The following is a 6841-nucleotide window of genomic DNA, read 5'->3' on the forward strand; positions in this document are numbered from 1 at the left end:
CACAAATACGTTTGTTATGTTGTAAATCGAGTAATGATTAGGCCAATTTTAAAGAAAACTCCATATGAAATTCTCAAAAATAAAAGCCTAACATTAGCTATTTTCTCCTTTTGGATGTAAATGTTTTGTTTTAACAACGGTAAAGAAAATCTTGGTAATTTGATGCTAAAGTGATGAAGGAATTTTTTTGGGTTATTCCTTAAATTCTAAAGCTTATCGTGTATTTAATAAAAGAACTTTAGTTGTAGAAGAGTCTATACATGTGTTTTTATGATAATCCCCTTCCGAGGAAGGATTCTTCTGTTAATGATAATGTAGGTATTGTACAAGCAAATGACGTTAGACATGACGTTGGAGAATCTCATCAAAGGAAGAAACAAAAGATGAGGAAAACTCATGATCCCCTCGAGAATCCAACCATTGAAGAAAGGGAAGTATCTTTTCCAAGAGAGTACAACTATGTCAAGGATGGTGAAATTATAGGTATCCATCAAAAGGGGTAACTATACTCGATCTTCTCTTAGAAATATCTGTAATTATGTTGCATTATTTCATGCATAGAGCCTAAGAACATCAAAGACATTAAAAGATGAACATTGGATTATGGCTATGCAAGAAGAATAAATCAATTTGAGAGAAGTAAAGTATGGACATTAGTTGAAAGGCCTAGTAATAAATCTACTGTAGGTACTAGATGGGTTTTAGAAATAAACTGATGAAAGGTGGTAATATAGTGAACAAGGCTAGACTTGTTGCTCAAGGCTATACTCAAGAAGAAGGCATAGACTATGATGAAACATACGCTCCCGTAGCTAGGATGGAAGCAATTAGAATGTTATTAGCATTTGCATGTTCAATGAATTTAAATTATATCAAATGGATGTTAAAAGGCATTTCTAAATGGTTTATAAAAGAAGAAGTGTACGTGGAACAACCTCCAGGTTTTGAAGATTCAAATTTTCCGGATCATGTTTTAAAATTGACAAAAGTTCTTTATGGTTTAAAACAAGCTCCTAGAGCTTGGTATGAAAGATTCAAATTTTTTAATTGAAAAGGTTTTTTAAAAGGAAAGGTTGACACTACATTGTTTTTAAAGAGAAAAGGTAAAGATTTATTAGTAGTTCAATTTATGTTGATGATATAATATTTGGTTCTACTAATGAGTTCTTTGTCAAGAATTTTCTAAGCTAATGCAAAGTGAGTTTGAGATGAGCATGATGGGAGCTCTCATTTTTCTTGGGACTCCAAATCAAGCAAGAAAAGATGGCATCTTCATTAATCAAGCTAAGTACGTCAAAGATATGCTCAAGAAGTTTGGACTGGAAAATGGAAAACCTCATAACACTCCAATGAGCTCTTCAACAAAGCTTGACTTAGATGAAGGAGATAAATGTGTAGATGTTAAATTATATAGGTCAATGATTGGCTCTTTGCTTTATCTAACTGCAAGTAGACCAGACATTATGTTTAGTGTTTGCTTATGTGCTAGATTTCAATCATGTCCTAAGGAATCACATTTACTAGCTGTTAAGAGAATCTTTAGATACCTTAAGGACACTCCTAGTTTAGGACTTTGGTATCCTAGTGCTCTAGCTTTAGCTTGCATGCTTTTTCTGATGCGGATTATGGAGGATGCAAATTAGATAGGAAAAGCACCTCCGGTACTTGCCAATTCCTTGGAAATATGCTAATTTCTTGGTTTTCAAAGAACAAAATTATGTTGCATTATCTACCACTGAAGCCGAATACATTTCAGCTGGTAGTTGCTGTAAGTTTATGGATGAAACAACAACTTTTTGATTATGGAATTGAAGTAGGTACCATTCCTATTAAGTGTGACAATACTAGTGCTATTTGTCTCACTAAAAATCCCATCCAACACTCTAGACTAAGCACATTGAAATAAGACATCACTTCATTAGAGACCATGTCACTAAGGAAGATGTAGTTCTAGAATTTGTTGATACTTTGCACCAATTAGCGGATATCTTTACAAAACCCTTAGACAAGGAAGATTTTGGACACTTAGGAGAGAATTAGGTTTGACCAACCTATCTTCACTTAGTGTTTAAAATAATTTTAGCACTTTAATATCTTGAAAAATGCTTATAATAATAATTTTTGATTGCATTCTTGCTATTAGTTAGGGGGAGTTTGTGATTCTTAATGAAATTAATTTTATGTTCAAAATCAATAAAGATTAATTTAATTATTTGAACAAATTAATGTTTGATATATGAGTTGCAATACCACTAGAAATTAATTTAGCATTTTGTGCTTAAAAAAATCAAATTTTAGCATTTTGGTGCAGAGGGAATCGTCCCCCCTGAGGGAACCGATTCCCCCTTGAAGGGGAACCGATTCCCCCCACAGGGGAATCGATACCCCCTGGGGTTCTGCTAAAATCGGGCAGAACAACCCAAATCAAAAACCCTCTTCTCTCTCCGCCGTTTCTCTCCTCTAAATCTCTCAAATCTCCATTTTTGCCTCAAATCAACAATATTAATCGGAATTGCTTCATAAATTATCTTCTAAACCTGTTGGAATCATTAAATCGTGCAACAACATCTAAATCCCCTCAATCTTCATCTTTCAAGGTAAATTTTCTAAACTCTTATTTCATTATTTTTGAACATAGGATTAGTTTCAATTAGTTCTAGGTTGAAATAGTGATCGGGCATTGATTATTAGTGATTAGAAACTAGATGTTACAACTAATTTCATCAAAAACACAAGAATTTTTCATTTTTTTTAAAAAAATTTTCGAATAATAAAAAAAAATTGTTATTTTCAAATTATTGTGTTTGATTAAATTATGTTGTGTTATGAAAAACTATACATATATTGTTCTCAAAACCATATTTTTCAAAAGTTTTTCAAAAACTTTGCCCATTAGGATTGATTCAGAGAATCTTGAAATATTGAGGACTCATTTAGTTTTGGGATTAATTGAATTGCATCACTTGTTTTAAAATTGCAGGTTATTATATCTATCCGATTTCCTTCACCATGTCAAATCCTAAACGTCCTAGGTCTTCATCTAGTCGTTCTAGTCGTCAACCAAATCCACCTCAAATCCTCATTCTATTCCAATTTCTAATCCCAATCCCACTGATCCTAACTTGACTATCCAAAATTCGTGTTTCAATCATCCTGGGTCTAGAAATCACCGATATTGGTATTATCAATATTTTGATTCTTACAAAATCCGGGAAGAACGTATTCCTTCTCGTCAGCTATGTTAGCTATCGATTTTAAATATCTTCCCATTTTACAAGAATGGAAATTTGATAAACTATTGATCTTGAACCCATCGTTTACCATCAACTGGTTCGTCTTCTACTCCGGGAGCTAGTTCTCACAAGCTCCACCCGAGGCTGACGAAGATCCCGAGTTTGAACAATTAATGAGGGATATTGAAGTGAAGAAGAACCTGAACAACCCGAAGAGCAGCCCGAGGAGCAAGCACAACAAACGCATCAAATGCCTCATATTTTCAATCCTTATGGAGACATTCGATTTCCGATACGCTACCATGGACTCGCGCTTTCCTCTATAGAGTCTCATTTATCCACAATGGGAGCTCAACAATTAGATTCTTCGGGAGATGCGTGCAAACAAGAATCAACCAACGCTCGTATCAATGAAACTAACACACGATGGGCCGCTATGCGAGCCCGTTTTCCTCCTACCGATCCGGATGCTGATTTTATGTTTAGCTTTAAAACTTTGAACAAAATGAATATTGTTTCAACATTTTGAATTGTTTGATTTTGTGGATTGTTGGATTTTGGATTTATGATGGTGTGAACTTATATGTTTGGTGTGTTTTATTCATTTTTGCATCATTTACATTATCATTAGCAATATGACCAATTTTGCCATATCACATTATTATGAATATTGATTTATGAAACTAATGGCTAACCTCTCTTTTGATTGTGATCTTAGCAGCTTAAGCTATAATTAATAAATAAATTGGCTAAATGATTTTCAAAACCTTGTTTACAATCTTTTTGATTTAACAAAAAGGGGGAGAATAATAAGTGTTAAATGTTTTACATGATAAATTGAAGAAGTGTTAAAGTAAGGGGGAGTAATTTTTCAAAACTTGATTTCAAAAATCTTAAAATTACTAAAATGTTTTGTTATATCAAAAGGGGGAGATTGTTGAAACATTTTAATATTCGATATAACAAATTAAGTTAAATGGATTTTAAGATTTCCAAATGTTTTCTAAGTATATTCGATATAACTATTCGAATATCAAAACATTACTCCAAATATTTCAAAAATCATTTTTGATCCTTACTTAAGTGTAAAATTAAGTTTTAATCATAAAACAATTTCAAAATAATTTTACAAAGTATTTCGAACCAATTCAAAGCCAAAAAATTCCAGATGCTCAGAGGGAACCGATTCCCCCCCCCCCCATAGGAGGAACCGATTCCCCCTGAATGGTTTGGCTCCGAGATTTCCAGAATGCTCGGAGGGAACCGATTCCCCCCAAGGGGGTACCGATTCCCCCCTGTTCAACGGTCGAAATATTTGAATTTTACACTTAGGGAACCGATTCCCTATGAGAGGGAACCGATTCCCCCCACTGTCCAAGCTGTTTTATTAAATGTTTTCACTAAAACGGCTATAATATCTTCTCTAATTATCCCCAACGTTCAGAAGTGATCCAAGGTGTATTTAAGCAAGCTTAGAAGCCATGATCAAAATAAGAAACATCAAGCAACTAGAATCAAGAGAGAATCAAAGAGAAAGCATCAAACCTCAAGTTTGAGCATTTCAAGCCTATTTTCATTCATTCAATTTTTTTGCTTTCAAGAACACTTTTTGTGCTCAATTGTATTCATCTTGAGTGTTCTTTTCTTTGTTCTAGAATTGTGCAAATCTTACCTTGTGAGGTTTTCTTGTAAGTTTGCAAATTTGTAATCTTCTCTTTGAGAAAAAGAGTGTTCTCAAGAGTTGGGGTATACTCTTGAGGGAATTGTAAGGTTATCTCTTTCCTCAAAAGAAAACAAATTAGTGAATTTGTTGGAAAATCTTAGTGTGGATAGCTAAGTAGTGGACGTAGACTTTGTTTGAGAAAGTCGAACCACTGTAAATCGCTGTGCAAATACTTTCAATTCTCTGCAAAGCTTCCACAAAATTTTTTATTTCCAATTCACCCCCCTCTTGGCCAATTTCGTCATTCGATTAACTCAACACCATCCACCTTAGGGAAAAAGTTTTCCCCAATGATCAACTAGAATATTTTGGAATAGCCGAAACAAGCAGATTTTATTGGTTTGTCTTTCCTCTTCTCATCTCCAGTATAACTCAAGAATCAATTATTAGATAACTAGTTTCTTTGAGAATTTTAAATTTTTTACCGAAATTATATATATTTATAATTTCATAGAAATAATTTATAATTTTAAAAGCCAAAGAATATTTAATTTTTTGTATTAAAAGAGACTAATTTCTCCAATATTCAACTCTCTTCTCCTTGTCATTCTAAATTTCTTTCTTCATAACTAATTTTCGTTTTTCCTCTTCACTTTCACACCTCCCATTTCTTCCTTTCACTAAGCATAAACAAATTTCATCCTATCTATAGACTAACAAACCTTGTTGGGAGCTTCTGGTTATTGTTGCTCAACTACCATCAATTTATTCCTTGCCAAAGTGTACCTCTTCATCTTGTTTTTTTCAACCATCAACTATATGATTAATTAAATGATCAATTATTTAATGAAGTTTGATAGAAAATAAAAATAATTAAAATGTGTTTGAAATAATACGATACCCGAATGTAATAAAAATTTATATGAAATAAATTATTGACGTGTAGAAATTATATAAACTTCAAATATTTTAAACGCTTACAAAATATGAAAATTCTAGAATAGAAAACATTGATATTCACATTAATTTTATAAGGTAACCTTTATAAATGGACATTAAACTATATCAAAATGATCATTTAGACACCAAACTTTCAAAAGTTATAATAGACATTTTACTTTAGTTTTTATTAAAAATGGGCACAACACCATTATCTTTCATTAAAGAGGTGATGTACCGTGCTAATAATATAAAAGATCTCATTTGATTCTTTAATTGCAACTAAAATTTCATTTTACTATTAATTTTAGGTAAAATATTTTTTATTATGTTCCTTAAATTGAAAACAAAATGGATATAAAAAATTAAATATCATTTTTTAGTGTCATATTATAAATATTGAATTTGTACCATAAAAATTACTTGATACATTATTAAAAGTAAAGGATTGTTTCGATTATTTTTATTTAAGTTGGACATATTTTACTTATTAATGTGATACTATAATTTCTGGATTTATTTTTAAAATTGTGTTTAAACTTCTTAAAAAAGTAAGATGCTTGAATCATATTGTTTAATACAAAATAATTATTGTTTGATAATTCAATTTGTGGATATCGAAAATTATACATTTTTAATTTTACACATATAATCACGATTAATAAATAATTAGTTATAAAATATTTTGATGAATGGACAAATTTCAAAAAAAATTAAAAAATAAATTATTTTCATATATTAAAAAAAAGTCAAAATTTTCTAATTTCTTCTGAAAATATTACTTAAAATTATTGGGAAAAATATCAAAATGAAATTTTAGTTATAATGTGGGTCAAATAAGATTTCATATTAATTTAGCATGTCATGTCACCCCCTTAACAATATTTCATGATCCTACATATTTTTAAATAAAATCTAAAGTGTAATGTTTATTTTATAACTTTTAAAAATTCAATGACAAATTAAATCATTTTAATAAATTTAATGATCATTTATGAATTTTATC

The sequence above is a fragment of the Hibiscus syriacus genome, unplaced genomic scaffold, assembly GCF_006381635.1.
Source record: "Hibiscus syriacus cultivar Baekdansim isolate YM2019G1 unplaced genomic scaffold, ASM638163v2 tig00111409_pilon, whole genome shotgun sequence".
In the NCBI taxonomy this organism is placed as follows: Eukaryota; Viridiplantae; Streptophyta; class Magnoliopsida; order Malvales; family Malvaceae; genus Hibiscus; species Hibiscus syriacus.